This window comes from Pristiophorus japonicus, chromosome 6 (assembly GCF_044704955.1).
Source record: "Pristiophorus japonicus isolate sPriJap1 chromosome 6, sPriJap1.hap1, whole genome shotgun sequence".
Classification (NCBI taxonomy): domain Eukaryota; kingdom Metazoa; phylum Chordata; class Chondrichthyes; family Pristiophoridae; genus Pristiophorus; species Pristiophorus japonicus.
The window spans coordinates 263,729,127-263,748,554 of NC_091982.1; the positions used below are offsets into that span (position 1 = coordinate 263,729,127).

General features: G+C 50.5%; 1 protein-coding gene across 1 annotated transcript in view; it reads right to left on the reverse strand.

Moving 5' to 3' along the window:
* The window catches only part of ece2a (endothelin converting enzyme 2a), a 395,995-nt gene that overhangs the window by 162,696 nt on the left and 213,871 nt on the right, over positions 1-19,428 (reverse strand). The gene's annotated exons all lie outside the window — the stretch shown is intronic.

Here is a 19,428-nt window from a genome sequence, read left to right on the forward strand (position 1 = left end):
ACCTGATCGTGCAGGTTGGGGTGAACCAGCGAGAGTCTGGTTTTAAGTGTCCTTTTCATGAGCAGCTCAGCCGGGGGCACCCCTGTGAGTGGGGTCTCGTGCGGTAGCTGAGCAGTACTCGGGACAGGCGGGTTTGGAGTGAGCCTTCTGTGACTCATTTAAGGCTCTGTTTGATGGTTTGTACTGCCCGCTCTGCCTGCCCATTGGAGCCTGGTTTAAACAGGACCGAGGTGACATGTTTGATCCCATTGCGGGTCATGAATTTTTTTAATTCGGCACTGGTGAAACATGGCCCGTTGTCACTGACTAGTATGTCAGGCAGGCAGTGGGTGGCAAACATGGACCTCAGGCTTTCAATGGTGATGGTGGCGGTGCTTCCCGACATTATTTCACATTCAATCCATTTTGAAAAAACATTAACTACCACCAGGAACATTTTACCAAGAAATGGGCCCGCATAGTCGACATGGATCCTCGACCATGGTCTGGAGGGCCAGGACCACAAACTTAGTGCTGCCTCTCTGGGCGCGTTGCTCAACTGAGCACATACGCTGCATTGTGTGCGGGAAGTGTATCCTCCTCCAGCTCCTGACGTACCGCGTTGCGGAGTTGGAGCTGAGGGTGGATTCACTCTGGAGCATCCACGATGCTGAGAATGACGTGAGTAGCACGTGTAGCGAGTTGGTTGTACCGCAGGGAAAGGGTCCACAGCCAGATAGGGAATGGAAGACCAACAGGAAGAGCAGTGCAAGGAAGGTAGTGCACGGGTCCCCTGTGGTCATCCCCCTGCAAAACAGATACACCGCTTTGGGTACTGTTGAGGGGGATGACTCATCAGGGGAGGGCAGCAGCAGCCAAGTTCATGGCACCGTGGCTGGCTATGTTGCACAGGAGGGCAGGAAAAAGAGTGGGAGAGCGATAGTGATAGGGGATTCAATTGTAAGGGGAATAGATAGGCGTTTCTGCGGCCACAACCGAGATTCCAGGATGGTATGTTGCCTCCCTGGTTCAAGGGTCAAGGATGTCTCGGAGAGGGTGCAGGACATTCTAAAAAGGGAGGGAGATCAGCCAGTTGTCGTCGTGCACATTGGTACCAACGACATAGGTAAAAAAAGGGATGAGGTCCTACGAAATGAATTTAAGGAGCTAGGAGCTAAATTAAAAAGTAAGACCTCAAAAGTAGTAATCTCGGGATTGCTACCAGTGCCACGTGCTAGTCAGAGTAGGAATCGCAGGATAGCGCAGATGAATACATGGCTTCAGCAGTGGTGCAGCAGGGAGGGATTCAAATTCCTGGGGCATTGGAACCGGTTCTGGGGGAGGTGGGACCAGTACAAACCGGACGGTCTGCACCTGGGCAGGACCGGAACCAATGTCCTAGGGGGAGTGTTTGCTAGTGCTGTTGGGGAGGAGTTAAACTAATATGGCAGGAGGATGGGAACCAATACAGGGAGACAGAGGGAAACAAAAAGGAGGCAAAAGCAAAAGACAGAAAGGAGATGAGGAAAAGTGGAGGGCAGAGAAACCCAAGGCAAAGAACAAAAAGGGCCATTGTACAGCAAAATTCTAAAAGGACAAAGGGTGTTAAAAAAAACAAGCCTGAAGGCTTTGTGTCTTAATGCAAGGAGTATCCGCAATAAGGTGGATTAATTAACTGTGCAAATAGATGTTAACAAATATGATATGATTGGGATTACGGAGACGTGGCTCCAGGATGATCAGGGCTGGGAACTCAACATCCAGGGGTATTCAACATTCAGGAAGGATAGAATAAAAGGAAAAGGAGGTGGGGTAGCATTGCTGGTTAAGGAGGAGATTAAGGCAATAGTTAGGAAGGACATTAGCTTCGATGATGTGGAATCTATATGGGTAGAGCTGCAGAACACCAAAGGGCAAAAAACGTTAGTGAGAGTTGTGTACAGACCTCCAAACAGTAGTAGTGATGTTGGGGAGGGCATCAAACAGGAAATTAGGGGTGCATGCAATAAAGGTGCAGCAGTTATAATGGGTGACTTTAATATGCACATAGATTGGGCTAACCAAACTGGAAGCAATACGGTGGAGGAGGATTTCCTGGAGTGCATAAGGGATGGTTTTTTAGACCAATATGTCGAGGAACCAACTAGGGGGGAGGCCATCTTAGACTGGGTGTTGTGTAATGAGAGAGGATTAATTAGCAATCTCGTTGTGTGAGGCCCCTTGGGGAAGAGTGACCATAATATGGTGGAATTCTGCATTAGGATGGAGAATGAAACAGTTAATTCAAGACCATGGTCCAGAACTTAAAGAAGGGTAACTTTGAAGGTATGAGGCGTGAATTGGCTAGGATAGATTGGCGAATGATACTGAAGGGGTTGACTGTGGATGGGCAATGGCAGACATTTAGAGGCCGCATGGATGAACTACAACAATTGTACATTCCTGTCTGGCGTAAAAATAAAAAAGGGAAGGTGGCTCAACCGTGGCTATCAAGGGAAATCTGGGATAGTATTAAAGCCAAGGAAGTGGCATACAAATTGGCCAGAAATAGCAGCGAACCCGGGGACTGGGAGAAATTTAGAACTCAGCAGAGGAGGACAAAGGGTTTGATTAGGGCAGGGAAAATGGAGTACGAGAAGAAGCTTGCAGGGAACATTAAGACGGATTGCAAAAGTTTCTATAGATATGTAAAGAGAAAAAGGTTAGTAAAGACAAATGTAGGTCCCCTGCAGTCAGAATCAGGGGAAGTCATAACGGGGAACAAAGAAATGGCGGACCAATTGAACAAGTACTTTGGTTCGGTATTCACTAAGGAGGACACAAACAACCTTCCGGATATAAAAGGGGTTGGAGGGTCTAGTAAGGAGGAGGAACTGAGGGAAATCCTTATTAGTCGGGAAATTATGTTGGGGAAATTGATGGGATTGAAGGCCGATGAATCCCCAGGACCTGATGGTCTGCATCCCAGAGTACTTAAGGAGGTGCCCTTGGAAATAGTTGATGCATTGACAGTCATTTTCCAACATTCCATTGACTCTGGATCAGTTCCTATGGAGTGGAGGGTAGCCAATGTAACCCCACTTTTTGAAAAAGGAGGGAGAGAGATAACAGGGAATTATAGACCGGTCAGCCTGACATCGGTAGTGGGTAAAATGATGGAATCAATTATTAAGGATGTCATAGCAGTGCATTTGGAAAGAGGTGACATGATAGGTCCAAGTCAGCATGGATTTGTGAAAGGGAAATCATGCTTGACAAATCTTCTGGAATTTTTTGAGGATGTTTCCAGTAGAGTGGACAAGGGAGAACCAATTGATGTGGTATATTTGGACTTTCAGAAGGCATTCGACAAGGTCCCACACAAAAGATTAATGTGCAAAGTTAAAGCACATGGGATTGGGGGTAGTGTGCTGACATGGACTGAGAACTGGTTGTCAGACAGGAAGCAAAGAGTTGGAGTAAATGGGGACTTTTCAGAATGACAGGCAGTGACTAGTGGGGTACCGCAAGGTTCTGTGCTGGGGCCCCAGCTGTTTACACTGTACATTAATGATTTAGACGAGGGGATTAAATGTAGTATCTCCAAATTTGCAGATGACACGAAGTTGGGTGGCAGTGTGAGCTGCGAGGAGGATGCTATGAGGCTGCAGAGCGACTTGGATAGGTTAGGTGAGTGGGCAAATGCATGGCAGATGAAGTATAATGTGGATAAGTGTTCGCTTATCCACTTCGGTGGCAAAAACAGGAAGGCAGATTATTATCTGAATGGTGACAGATTAGGAAAAGGGGAGGTGCAAAGAGACCTGGGTGTCATGGTACATCAGTCATTGAAGATTGGCATGCAGGTGCAGCAGGCGGTTAAGAAAGCAAATGGCATGTTGGCCTTCATAGCGAGGGGATTTGAGTACAGGGGCAGGGAGATGTTGCTGCAGTTGTACAGGGCATTGGTGAGGCCACACCTGGAGTATTGTGTACAGTTTTGCTCTCCAAACCTGAGGAAGGACATTCTTGCTATTGAGGGAGTGCAGCGAAGGTTCACCAGACTGATTCCCGGGATGGCGGGACTGACCTATCAAGAAAGACTGGATCAACTGGGCTTGTATTCACTGGAGTTCAGAAGAATGAGAGGGGACCTCATAGAAACGTTTAAAATTCTGATGGGTTTAGACAGGTTAGATGCAGGAAGAATGTTCCCAATGTTGGGGAAGTCCAGAACCAGGGGACACAGTCTAAGGATAAGGGGTAAGCCATTTAGGACCGAGATGAGGAGGAACTTCTTCACCCAGAGAGTGGTGAACCTGTGGAATTCTCTCCCACAGAAAGTTGTGGAGGCCAATTCACTCAATATATTCAAAAAGGAGTTAGATGAAGTCCTTACTACTAGCGGGATCAAGGGGTATGGCGAGAAAGCAGGAATGGGGTACTGAAGTTGCATGCTCAGCCATGAACTCATTGAATGGCGGTGCAGGCTAGAAGGGCCGAATGGCCTACTCCTACACATATTTTCTATGTTTCTTTGTCTATGTTTCTATTGCCGTACACAGGACTCGAAGTCAGAGTTGATACCGGGCCACCACATGTGGGATCTGGCTGTCGCTTTCATCATTACTATACCCGCGTGTGTGCTGCGGAGATCCGAGATGAACGTCTCCCTGCCAATCATGCTTTCGCCGCTGGAACGACTTGATTAGCTCTTGCATTTCAACGGGGATACTGGCCCAGCTCCCATGCAACACAAAGTTTTTTACTAGGGACAGCAGAGGATCTTGGCTGGTCCAAGTCCTAAACTGGCGGGCCGTGACAGGTGATTTATCATTTTCAAACGTTTCCATGACCATCAACAAGTCTGCAGGTTGCGCCATTTCCACCCCCGTGGTGGGCAATGGTAGCCGACTGAGAGCATCCGCACAGTTCTCGGTGCCTGGCCTGTGGCGGATGGTATAGTTATACGCTGATAGCGCGAGTGCCCACCTTTGTATGCGGGCTGAGGCATTAGTATTTATCCCCTTGTTTTCAGTGAACAGGGATGTGAGGGGCTTGTGATCGATTTCCAGCTCAAATTTGAGGCCAAACAGATACTGATGCATTTTCTTTACCCCGAACACACACGCTAATGCCTCTTTCTCAATCATGCTGTCGGCCCTCTCAGCCTTAGGCAAGCTCCTGGAGGCATAGGCAACAGGTTGCAACTTCCCCGCAACGTTAGCTTGTTGTAATACACACCCGACTCCGTACGACGACGCGTCACATGCTAGCACAAGTCTTTTACACGGGTTATACAATACAAGCAGCTTGTTGGAGCATAAAATGTTTCTGGCTTTCTCAAAAGCAATTACTTGTTTTTTTCCCCATAGCCAGTTATCACCTTTGCGCAATAACACATGTAGGGGCTCTAAAAGGGTACTAAACCCCAATAGGAAGTTACCAAAATAGTTGAGGAGTCCCAGGAACGACCGCAGCTCCGTGATGTTCTGTGGCCTGGGCGCGTTCCTGATAGCCTCTGTCTTGGCGTCTGTGGGCTGAATGCCATCCGCCGCGATCTTCCTCCCCAAAAACTCCACTTCTGTTGCCATGAAGACGCATTTTGACCTCTTCAGCCGCAGCCCTACGCGATCCAGTCGCTGGAGGACCTCCTCCAGGTTTTGTAGGTGCTCGACGGTGTCCCGACCCGTGACCACTATGTCGTCCTGAAAGACCACCGTGTGTGGTACCGACTTGAGTAGGCTCTCCATGTTTCTCTGGAAGATCGCTGCAGCCGACCGAATTCCAAACGTGCATCTGTTGTAGATGAACAGTCCCTTGTGCGTGTTGATGCAGGTGAGGCCTTTGGAAGACTGCTCCAGCTCCTGCGTCATGTAGGCCGAAGTCAGGTCGAGCTTGGTGAACGTCTTGCCTGCTGCCAGCGTCGCAAATAGGTTGTCTGCCTTAGGTAGCGGGTATTGGTCCTGTAGCGAGAAACGATTAATAGTTTATAATCGCTGCAAATCCTGACCGTGCCATCACTTTTGAGTACTGGAACAATCGGGCTGGCCCACTCGCTGACTTCCACTGGGGAGATGATGCCTTCGCGTTGCAGCCTGTCCAGCTCGATTTCCACTCTCTCCCTTGTCATGTGAGGTACCACTCGTGCCTTGTGGTGAATGGGTCGTGCCTCTGGGACCAAGTGGATCCGCACCTTCACCCCTTTGGAAAAGTTTCCAATGCCTGGCTCAAAAAGGGAAGGAAATTTGTTCAGAACCTGGGTACATGAGGCCTCATCGAAATGTGATAGCGCTCGGATGTCATCCCAGTTCCAGCGGATTTTGCCCAGCCAGCTCCTTCCAAGCAGTGTGGGGCCATGCCCGGGACAATCCAGATGGTAGTTCGTGCACCGTTCCCTCGTAGATGACCTTGACCATGGTGCTGCACAGGACAGTGATAAGCTCTTTGGTGTACGTTCTCAGATTTGTGTGGATGGGGCTCAGGGCTGGTCTGAATGCCTTGTTGCACCACAGTCTCTCAAACATCTTTTTACTCATGATGGATTGGCTCGCGCCAGTGTCCAGTTCCATGGCTACGGGTAAGCCATTCAATTTTATGTTTAGCATTATAGGTGGACATTTCCTTGAAAATGTGTGCACCCCGTGTACTTCAGCATCTGCCTCCTCTTTCTGAGGCTCGAAATTGCTTTGATCCACCATGGACCGATCTTCCTCTGCCACGTGGTGTTTAGCAGGTTTTGCAGTTTGCAGCTCGTTTGCAAGCTCGTTGGAGGTGCCCCATTGTTCCACAGCTCTTGCAAACATACCCTTTGAAGCGGCATGAATAGGCTGAATGGAAGCCTCCACATCGCCAACAAGGTGTGAATTGCCATGCATTCATCCTTTGTTGGGACTCTGAGTCATCTGGGTCACCTGAGGCCTGCTGGCAGTTGCAGACTAGTGGTTTCTGCCCTGTACATTTCTGCTCGCAAACACAGTTCCAGTTAATTTGTGAACATTGCTACCACGTGTGTGCTGAGAGATTTGTTTGGTGTTATCACTGGTGGACATAAACGCCTGTGCTAGCGCAATGGCCTTACTGAGGGTCGGTGTCTCTACAGTCAAAAGTTTTCGTAGGATGGTCTCGTGGCCAATGCCCAGTACAAAAAAGTCTGAGCATTTGCTCCAGGTAGCCATCAAACTCACATTGTCCTGCAAGTCGCCTTAGCTCGGCGACATAGCTCGCCACTTCCTGACCTTCCGATCGCTGGCACGTGTAGAACCGATACCTCGCCATCAGCACACTCTTCCTCGGGTTAAGATGCTCCCGAACCAGTGTACGCAGCTCCTCATACGACTTATCTGTGGGTTTCTAGCTGTTCGACATAGGCTTCCTAGTCCTCACCCTCCGAGAACTTCTCCAGGATGCCCACAGTTTGCTGCATCTTTGCGTTGGATTCGTATTCTCATCGCCAGTTATTGAGTTCCTAACACAGATGAGACTGCACACAGGGAGGTTAAAGTAACAGTGACCTCAGTCTTTAATAAGACACTCCAGAGTGAGGAACAGGCCTTAGGGTCCGGCTTATTTGCAGTGCTCCCAAGGTATGCTGGGATCCCTTGGGACTTTAGGGGATGAGCTCCCTGGTGGCGGAACATGGGAGTGCATGCTTTACAGATACACAACAGTTAATATAGATTGTAAATAGTTGGGGTCCCGGCACTGATCACTGCGGCACCTCACTAGTTACTGGTTTCCAACCAGAGAATGAACCATTTATCCCGACTCTCTGTTAGTTAGCCAATCCTCTACCTATGCTGATACATTACCCCCAACCCTGTGAACTTATATCTTGTGCAGTACTTTTATGTGGCACCGTGTCAAGTGTCTTCTGGAAGTCCAAATACACCACATCTACTGGTTCCCCTTTATCCACCCTGTTCGTTACATCCTGAAAGAACTCCAGCAAATTTGTCAAACATGACTTCCCCTTCATAAATCCAAAGTTACCAAAGTAGTTCAGGAGTCCCAGAAACGACCGCAGCTCCGTCATGTTCTGTGGCCTCGGTGCGTTCTCGATTGTTTCCGTCTTCGTGTTGGTGGGCCTGATGCCGTCCGCTGCAATCCTCCTTCCCAGGAACTCCACTTCAGGCCCCAGGAAAACGCACTTCGAGCATTTTAACCTGAGCCCCACGCAGTTGAGTCGACTAAGAACCTCCTCCAGGTTCTGCAGATGCTCGACTGTGTTCCGACCTGTGACCAAGATGTCGTCCTGGAAAGCCACGGTGTGCGGGACCGACTTCAGTAAACTTTCCATGATTCTCTGGAATATCGCCGCCACCAATCGGATGCCAAACGGGCATCAGTTATAAACAAAAAGACCTTTGTGCGTGTTGATGCAGGCGAGGGCCTTCGATGATTCCTCCAGTTCCTGCGTCATGTAGGCTGAAGTCAGATCCAGCTTCGTGAACGTCTTTCCTCCCGCCAGCATTTCAAAGAGGTTGTCGGCCTTTGGTCCTGCAGGGAGAAACGATTGATAGTTACTTTGTATTCACCACAGATTCTGACGGTGCCGTCTCCTTTGAGGACTGGGACGATAGGACTGGCCCACTCGGTGAACTCGATGGGGAAATCATGCCCTCTCATTGCAGCCGGTCTAGCTCGATCTCTACCCTTTCTCTCATCATGTACGATACTGCGATAGATGGGTCGCGCCCCCGGAATGAGGTGGATCTGCACTTTTGCTCCTTGGGATTTTCCGATGCCTGGTTCGAACAGCGAAGGAAATTTGTTTAAGACCTGGTCACACGAAGTGTTGTCAGCGGGCGATAGCGCGCGGATGTTGTCCCAGTTCCAGCGTATCTTTCCCAGCCAGCTCCTGCTGAGCAGCGTGGGACCATCGCCCGGTACTACCCAGAATGGTAGCTTGTGCACCGCTCCATCGTAGGAGACCTTTACGGTAGCACTGCCAATTACAGGAATCAGTTCTTTCGTGTAAGTTCTTAGTTTCATTCGAACTGGAGTTAAGACTGGCCTTGAGGCCTTGTTGCACCACAACCTTTCGAAAGTCTTTTTGCCCATGATGGACTGGCTCGCGCCCGTGTCCAGCTCCATTGACACCGGGAGTCCATTTAGTTCAACATTCAGCATTATCGGGGGACAATCCTCGATCTGAGGCTCTGGTCCATCGTGATCCTCCGTGGACCTGTACTCCTCTGGAACGTGGTAGTTTGCAGGTTTAACAGGCTTTACAGCTCGCCTGTACATTCGTTGGAAGTGTCCCATTGTTCCACAGCCCTTGCAAACGTACTCTTTGAATCGGCATGAATGGAAACGATGATCACCCCCGTAGCGCCAACAAGGTGTTAATGGCCTTGCATTCATCACCCTTGATGATGGACTCTGAGACATCTGCAGACGTGTAGCTGCAGGTATGTGTGACCTGTTCTGTACATTACGATTCGAAAACAACATCACTTTGTTCACAGTACTTGTAGCAGCACTTGTGTGCTGAGAGATTTGCTTCATATTGTCACTGGTGGCAATGAACGCCTGGGCTATCGCTACGGCCTTACTCAAGGGTGGGGTCTCTACAGTCAAAAGTTTGCGAAGTATGGTTTCGTGGCCAATGCCAAGTACAAAAAAATCTCTGAGCCTGTGCTCCATAATTCGCAATGTCCTGCAAGGCGTCTCAGCTCGGCGACATAACTCGCCACTTCCTGGTCTTCAGACCTTTTGTTGGTGTAGAACCGGTACCTCGCCATCAGAACGTTTTCCTTCAGGTTCAAATACTCTCGGACCAGTGTGCACAAATCGTCGTACGATTTCTCCGTGGGTTTCACTGGAGAGAGCAGATTCTTCATGAGGCCATACGTTGGTGCCCCACAGACGGTGAGGAGGATCGCCCTTCGTTTGGCAGCGCTCTCTTCCCCATCTAGCTCCTTGGCCACGAAGTATTGGTCGTGTCGCTCCACAAAATTTTCCCAATCATCTCCCTCCGAGAATTTCTCCAGCATGCCCACTGTTCTCTGCATCCTTGGGTTCGCTATCTGAATCACGTCGCCAGTTGTTGTGTATGGAGAAAGAGTCAGACTGAACACTGTGAGCTCAAAGTAAAGTGTGACCGTAGGTTTTTATTTCCGGTCTCCAGAGTCCCTCTCCAACCTGTGAAGCCTCCTTAAATACCTGTGCTTCCAAGGGATTATGGGATCCCTTGGGACTCCAGGGGATGAGCCCTCTGGTGGCTGTACAGAGTAAATACAAGTCCACATATGTAACAGAAAGATTGAGGAGGTTGGGCCTCTACTCATTGGAATTCAGAAGAATGAGAGGTGATCTTATCGAAACGTATAAGATTATGAGGGGGCTTGACAAGGTGGATGCAGAGAGGATGTTTCCACTAATATGGGAAACTAGAACTAGAGGGCATAATCTTAGAATAAGGGGCCGCCCATTTAAAACTGAGATGAGGAGGAAGTTCTTCTCTCAGAGGGATGGAAATCTGTCGAATTCGCTGCCTCAGAGAGCTGTGGAAGCCGGGACATTGAATAAATTTAAGCTTCTTAACCGATAAGGGATTAAGCGGTTATGGGGAGCGGGCAGGGAAGTGAACCTGAGTCCATGATCGTATCAGCCATGATCATATTAAATGGCGGAGGTGGCTCGAAAGGCCATATGGTCTACTCCTGCTCCTATTTATGTTTTTATGAGCCCAAGTTCAGGTATTTCCGGATTTCGGATGGTCAGAAAGGGCGGGGGGCGAGGGGGGATTCCCGCCGAGGTGGTCGAGCGGGCCGGCCTCACCAAGCAGGTTGTCGTTGGCTGGCCCCCGCCGAGGAAGTCATCGTCGGGTGGGACCCCGCCCAGGAAGATGTTGCCGGGTGGGCCCCGCCGAGGAGGCGTTTGGGAGGCCCCTGCCGAGGATGTTGTCGAGTGGGGACCCACCGAGGTGTTCGGGCGGGCCAGCGAGGAGGCCCCGAGGTAAGGGCAACAGGGGCGAGGAGAGCAGCGGCGAGGCGAGTCTGATGGTCGGGCAGGGCCGTGGTCCCAAAGTCGCCAGGGTCCGGATTCCAGACCACCCTGCCACCGATTGGTCCAGAGTCTGGATTCTGGAACATTCCGGATTCCGCAACTCTGGAGTCTCGACGCTGCACCTGTAGTTCATTTTAAAGGATATTTGAGGACATTTTTAAAAATGGGGCTATACTATGTCAGCCATTATTCCTGGCTGCTTTTTCTATGCTGCATCGAGCTGGAAGAAGGTTTATTGATGAGCATGTTGAGTTTAATCAAAGTGGTCTCAGATGTATGGGGAGGAGGGCTTACCCCCCATGAATTTACAGGCAACTGCACTCATACCTGCAGCTCTCTGAGGCACAGTGCATTAGAAGGCTGCGCTTCCGAAAAGAGGTGGTCACAGAGATATGCCAGCTCATAAAGGCAGACCTACAGCCTACCAGTGGGAACAGGACTGCACTGCCCATCGAGTTGAAGGTGACTGCAGCACATGCCTTTTATGCCTCCGGCTCCTTTCAGACATCAGCAGGGGACATATGCTCCATCTCGCAGCATGCTACACATTGCTGCATTCGTCAGGTGACGACTGCACTGTACGCACGCAGGATGGACTTCATAAACTTCCCAATGACCAAGGAGGCACAGAATGAGAGCGCTGTAGGTTTTGGATGAATTGCTAGCTTCCCCAAGATTGAGGGCGCCACCGACTGTACGCACATCGCCCTGCGAGCACCTTTACTCAATCCAGAGGTTTACCAAAACTGAAAGGGATTCCACTCATCGAATGTACAGATCGTCTGCAACCATACGCAGCACATCATGTCAGTAAATGCCTAATAACCAGGGAGCATCCATGATATTTTCATCTTGCGTGAGAGCAGTGTCTCATGCTTGTACGAGCGTCAATCACAAGGCCAGAGCTGGATTCTGGGGGACAAAGGTTGCGGCCTCGCCACCTGGCTCATGACCCCACTCCGGAACCTTCAGACAGAAGCCCAGCATCACTATAATGTGAGCCATATAGCCACATGCAACATCGTCGAACAAACAATTCGAGTGCTCAAGCAGCGCTTCCGATGCCCCGACCACTCTGGAGACTGCCTGCAATACTCCCCTCAGCAGGTCTCTGAGTTCATTGTGGTGTGCTGCATGCTATACAACTTGGCCATCATGAGGGAACAGGATTTACCACTGGGGATTGCAGGACCACCTCAAGAGGGGAGAAGGAGGAGGATGAGGAGCCCGGCGAGGAACCCATGTTCCCCCCGGAATTGGCTGCTCGGTCTGCTCCTCGCCCTTGTCCCCCTCCTCCTGACGGCCTGAGGTGGAGGCTTCCATTGGAGGATGTGGCGCATGCGACTCCTCATTTGGAAATAGAAACCAATTGATGAGTGGTTAGCAGCAGGGAGGGGGCAGGGTGACATGAGTAAGGTCACATAGCACAGGCTCATTTGAAGGACCGCCGCTACTCCATTATGTGTAGTCCAGAGACACTGCATGACATTGCCCTAACCCTAGTCCAGAGACACTGCATCACATTGCCCCAACCCTAGTCAAGAAACACTGCATCACATTGCCCCAACCCTAGTCCAGACACTGCATCACATTGCCCTAACCCGAGTCCACAGACACGACATCACATTGCCCTAACCCGAGTCCACAGACACGACATCACATTGCCCTAACACTAGTCCAGAGACACTGCATCACATTGCCCCAACCCTAGTCCAGAGACACTACATCACATTGCCCCAACCCTAGTCCAGAGACACTGCATCACATTGCCCCAACCCTAGTCCAGAGACACTACATCACATTGCCCTAACCCTAGTCCAGAGACACTGCATCACATTGCCCCAACCCTAGTCCAGAGACACTGCATCACATTGCCCTAACCCTAGTCCACAGACACTACAGCACATTGCCCTAACCCTAGTCCACAGACACTGCATCACATTGCCCCAACCCGAGTCCACAGACACTGCATCACATTGCCCGAACCCTAGTCCACAGACACTGCATCACATTGCCCCAACCCTAGTACACAGACACTACATCACATTGCCCCAACCCTAGTCAAGAGACACAACATCACATTGCCCTAACCCTAGTCCAGAGACACTGCATCACATTGCCCCAACCCGAGTCCAGAGACACGACATCACATTGCCCTAACACTAGTCCAGAGACACTACATCACATTGCCCTAACCCGAGTCCAGAGACACTGCATCACATTGCCCCAACCCGAGTCCAGAGACACTACATCACATTGCCCCAACCCTAGTCCAGAGACACTGCATCACATTGCCCAAACCCTAGTCCAGAGAAACTGCATCACATTGCCCCAACCCTAGTCCAGAGACACAACATCACATTGCCTCAACCCTAGTCCAGAGACACTGCATCACATTGTCCCAAACCTAGTCCAGAGACACGACATCACATTGCCCCAACCCTAGTCCAGAGACACGACATCACATTGCCCGAACCCGAGTCCAGAGACACTGCATCACATTGCCCCAACCCTAGTCCAGAGACACCACATCACATTGCCCTAACCCTAGTCCAGAGACACTGCATCACATTGCCCTAACCCTAGTCCAGAGACACTGCATCACATTGCCCCAACCCTAGTCCAGAGACACAACATCACATTGCCCCAACCCTAGTCCAGAGACACGACATCGCATTGCCCTAACCCTAGTCCAGAGACACTGCATCACATTGCCCCAACCCTAGACCAGAGACACTACATCACATTGCCCCAACCCTAGTCCAGAGACACTACATCAAATTGCCCTAACCCTAGTCCAGAGACACTGCATCACAATTCCCTAATCCTAGTTCAGAGACACTGCATCACATTGCCCTAACCCTAGTCCAGAGACACTACATCACATTGCCCTAAGCCTAGTCCAGAGACTCAACATCACATTGCCCTAACCCTAGTCCAGGGACACTGCATCACATTGCCCCAACCCTAGTCCAGAGACACGACATCACATTGCCCTAACCCTAGTCCAGAGACACTACATCACATTGCCCTAACACTAGTCCAGAGACACAACATCACATTGCCCTAACCCTAGTCCAGAGACCCTGCATCACATTGCCCCAACCCTAGTCCAGAGACACGACATCAGATTGCCCCAACCCAAGTCCAGAGACACGACATCACATTGCCCCAACCCGAGTCCAGAGACACTGCATCACATTGCCCCAACCCTAGTCCAGAGACACGCCATCACATTGCCCTAACCCTAGTCCAGAGACACTGCATCACATTGCCCCAACCCTAGTCCAGAGACACTACATCACATTGCCCCAACCCTAGTCCAGAGACACGACATCACATTGCCCTAACCCTAGTCCAGAGACACTGCATCACATTGCCCTAACCCTAGTCCACAGACACTACATCACATTGCCCCAACCCTAGTCCAGAGACACTACATCACATTGCCCTAACCCTAGTCCAGAGACACTACATCACATTGCCCGAACCCTAGTCCAGAGACACTACATCACATTGCCCCAACCCTAGTCCAGAGACACTGCATCACATTGCCCTAACCCTAATCCAAATGACACTACATCACATTGCCCCAACCCTAGTCCAGAGACACTGCATCACATTGCCCTAACCCTAGTCCACAGACACTACAGCACATTGCCCTAACCCTAGTCCACAGACACTGCATCACATTGCCCCAACCCTAGTACACAGACACTACATCACATTGCCCCAACCCTAGTCCAGAGACACTGCATCACATTGCCCTAACCCTAGTCCAGAGACACTGCATCACATTGCCCCAACCCTAGTCAAGAGACACAACATCACATTGCCCCAACCCTAGTCCAGAGACACTGCATCACATTGCCCTAACCCGAGTCCAGAGACACGACATCACATTGCCCTAACACTAGTCCAGAGACACTACATCACATTGCCCTAACCCGAGTCCAGAGACACTGCATCACATTGCCCCAACCCTAGTCCAGAGACACTACATCACATTGCCCTAACCCTAGTCCAGAGACACTGCATCACATTGCCCAAACCCTAGTCCAGAGAAACTGCATCACATTGCCTCAACCGTAGTCCAGAGACACTGCATCACATTGTCCCAAACCGAGTCCAGAGACACGACATCACATTGCCCCAACCCTAGTCCAGAGACACGACATCACATTGCCCGAACCCGAGTCCAGAGACACTGCATCACATTGCCCCAACCCTAGTCCAGAGACACCACATCACATTGCACTAACCCTAGTCCAGAGACACTGCATCACATTGCCCTAACCCTAGTCCAGAGACACTGCATCACATTCCCCAACCCTAGTCCAGAGACACAATATCACATTGCCCTAACCCTAGTCCAGAAACACTGCATCACATTGCCCCAACCCTAGTCCAGAGACACAACATCACATTGCCCCAACCCTAGTCCAGAGACACGACATCGCATTGCCCTAACCCTAGTCCAGAGACACTGCATCACATTGCCCCAACCCTAGACCAGAGACACTACATCACATTGCCCCAACCCTAGTCCAGAGACACTACATCAAATTGCCCTAACCCGAGTCCAGAGACACTGCATCACAATTCCCTAATCCTAGTTCAGAGACACTGCATCACATTGCCCTAACCCTAGTCCAGAGACACTACATCACAGTGCCCTAACCCTAGTCCAGAGACTCAACATCACATTGCCCTAACCCTAGTCCAGGGACACTGCATCACATTGCCCCAACCCTACTCCAGAGACACTACATCACATTGCCCTAACCCTAGTCCAGAGACACTACATCACATTGCCCTAACCCTAGTCCAGAGACACAACATCACATTGCCCTAACCCTAGTCCAGAGACCCTGCATCACATTGCCCCAACCCTAGTCCAGAGACACGACATCAGATTGCCCCAACCCTAGTCCAGAGACACGACATCACATTGCCCCAACCCAAGTCCAGAGACACTGCATCACATTGCCCCAACCCTAGTCCAGAGACACGACATCACATTGCCCTAACCCTAGTCCAGAGACACTACATCACATTGCCCCAACCCTAGTCCAGAGACACGACATCACATTGCCCTAACCCTAGTCCAGAGACACTGCATCACATTGCCCTAACCCTAGTCCACAGACACTACATCACATTGCCCCAACCCTAGTCCAGAGACACTACATCACATTGCCCTAACCCTAGTCCAGAGACACTGCATCACCTTGCCCCAACCCTCGTCAAGAGACACTACATCACATTGCCCTAACTCTAGTCCAGAGACACTGCATCACATTTCCTAACCCTAGTCCAGAGACACAACATCACATTGCCCCAACCCTAGTCCAGAGACACTGCATCACATTGCCCCAACCCTAGTCCGGAGACACTACATCACATTGTCCCAACCCTAGTCCACAGACACTGCATCACTTTGCCCTAACCCTAGTCCAGAGACACTACATCACATTGCCCCAACCCTAGTCCAGAGACACTGTATCACATTGCCCTAACCCTCGTCCAGAGACACTACATCACATTGCCCCAACCCTAGTCCAGAGACACTACATCACATTGCCCCAACCCTAATACAGAGACACTGCATCGCATTGCCCCAACCCTAGTCCAGAGACACTGTATCACATTGCCCTAACCCTCGTCCAGAGACACCACATCACATTGCCCTAACCCTAGTCCAGAGACACTGCATCACATTGCCCCAACCCTAGTCCACAGACACGAAATCACATTGCCAGAACCCTAGTCCAGAGACACTACATCACATTGCCCCAACCCTAGTCCAGAGACACTGCATCACATTGCCCTAAACCTAGTCCAGAGACAATGCATCACATTGCTCTAACCCTAGTCTAGAGACACTACATCACATTGCCCCAAACCTAGTCCAGAGACACTGCATCACATTGCTCTAACCCTAGTCCAGAGACACTGCATCACAGAGCCCCAACCCTAGTCCAGAGACACGACATCACATTGCCCCAACCCAAGTCCAGAGACACGACATCACATTGCCCGAACCTGAGTCCAGAGACACTGCATCACATTGCCCCAACCCTAGTCCAGAGACACTACATCAAATTGCCCTAACCCTAGTCCAGAGACACTGCATCACAATTCCCTAATCCTAGTCCAGAGACACTGCATCACATTGCCCTAACCCTAGTCCAGAGACACTACATCACATTGCCCTAACCCTAGTCCAGAGACTCAACATCACATTGCCCTAACCCTAGTCCAGGGACACTGCATCACATTGCCCCAACCCTAGTCCAGAGACACTACATCACATTGCCCTAACCCTAGTCCAGAGACACGACATCACATTGCCCCAACCCTAGTCCAGAGACACGACATCACATTGCCCGAACCCGAGTCCAGAGACACTGCATCACATTGCCCCAACCCGAGTCCAGAGACACTACATCAAATTGCCCTAACCCGAGTCCAGAGACACTGCATCACAATTCCCTAACCCTAGTCCAGAGACACTGCATCACATTGCCCTAACCCTAGTCCCGAGACACGACTTCACATTGCCCTAACCCTATTCCAGAGACACGACATCACATTGCCCTAACCCTAGTCCAGAGACACTGCATCACATTGCCCCAACCATAGTCCAGATACACTACATCACATTGCCCTAACCCTAGTCCAGAGACAGTACATCACATTGCCCTAACCCTAGTACAGAGACACTGCATCGCATTGCCCTAACCCTAGTCCACAGACACTGCATCATATTGCCCCAACCCTAGTCCAGAGACACGAAATCACATTGCCAGAACCCTAGTCCAGAGACACGACATCACATCGCCCCAACCCTAGTCCAGAGACACTGCATCACATTGCTCTAACCCTAGTCCAGAGACACTGCATCACATTGCCCTAACCCTAGTCGAGAGACACTACATCACATTGCCCTAACCCTATTCAAGAGACACTACATCACATTGCCCCAACCATAGTCCAGACACACTGCATCGCATTGCCCCAACCCTAGTCCAGAGACACTACATCACATTACCCCAACCCTAGTCCAGAGACACTACATCACATTGCCCTAACCCTAATCCAGAGACACTGCATCACATTGCCCGAACCCTATTCCAGAGACACTACATCACATTGCCCCAACCCTAGTCCAGAGACACTACATCACATTACCCCAACCCTAGTCCAGAGACACTGCATCACATTGCCACAACCCTAGTCCAGAGACACTGCATCACATTGCCCTAACTCTAGTCCAGAGACACTACATCACATTGCCCTAACCCAAGTCCAGAGACACGACATCACATTGCCCTAACCCGAGTCCAGAGACACTGCATCACATTGCCCTAACCCTAGTCCAGAGACACTACATCACATTGCCCTAACCCTAGTCCAGAGACACTACATCACATTGCCCTCACCCTAGTCCAGAGACACAACATCACATTGCCCTAACCCTAGTCCAGAGACGCTGCATCACAGAGCCCCAACCCTAGTCCAGAGACACGACATCACATTGCCCCAATCCTAGTCCAGAGACACGACATCACATTGCCCGAACCCGAGTCCAGAGACACTGCATCACATTGCCCTAACCCTAGTCCAGAGACACTACATCACATTGCCCTAACCCTAGTCCAGAGACACGACATCACATTGCCCTAACCCTAGTCCAGTGACACGACATCACATTGCCCCAACCCTAGTCCAGAGACACGACATCACATTGCCCCAACCCTAGTCCAGAGACACGACATCACATTGCCCCAACCCTAGTCCAGAGACACTGCATCACATTGCCCTAAACCTAGTCCAGAGACAATGCATCACATTGCTCTAACCCTAGTCTAGAGACACTACATCACATTGCCCCAAACCTAGTCCAGAGACACTGCATCACATTGCTCTAACCCTAGTCCAGACACACTGCATCACATTGCCCCAACCCTAGTCCAGAGACACTACATCACATTACCCCAACCCTAGTCCAGAGACACTACATCACATTACCCCAACCCTAGTCCAGAGACACTGCATCACATTGCCCTAACCCTAATCCAGAGACACTGCATCACATTGCCCTAACCCTATTCCAGAGACACTACATCACATTGCTCCAACCCTAGTCCAGAGACACTACATCACATTACCCCAACCCTAGTCCAGAGACACTGCATCACATTGCCACAACCCTAGTCCAGAGACACTGCATCACATTGCCCTAACTCTAGTCCAGAGACACTACATCACATTGCCCTAACCCTAGTCCAGAGACACAACATCACATTGCCCTAACCCAAGTCCAGAGACACGACATCACATTGCCCTAACCCTAGTCCAGAGACACAACATCACATTGCCCTAACCCTAGTCCAGAGACACTACATCACATTACCCCAACCCTAGTCCAGAGACACTACATCACATTACCCC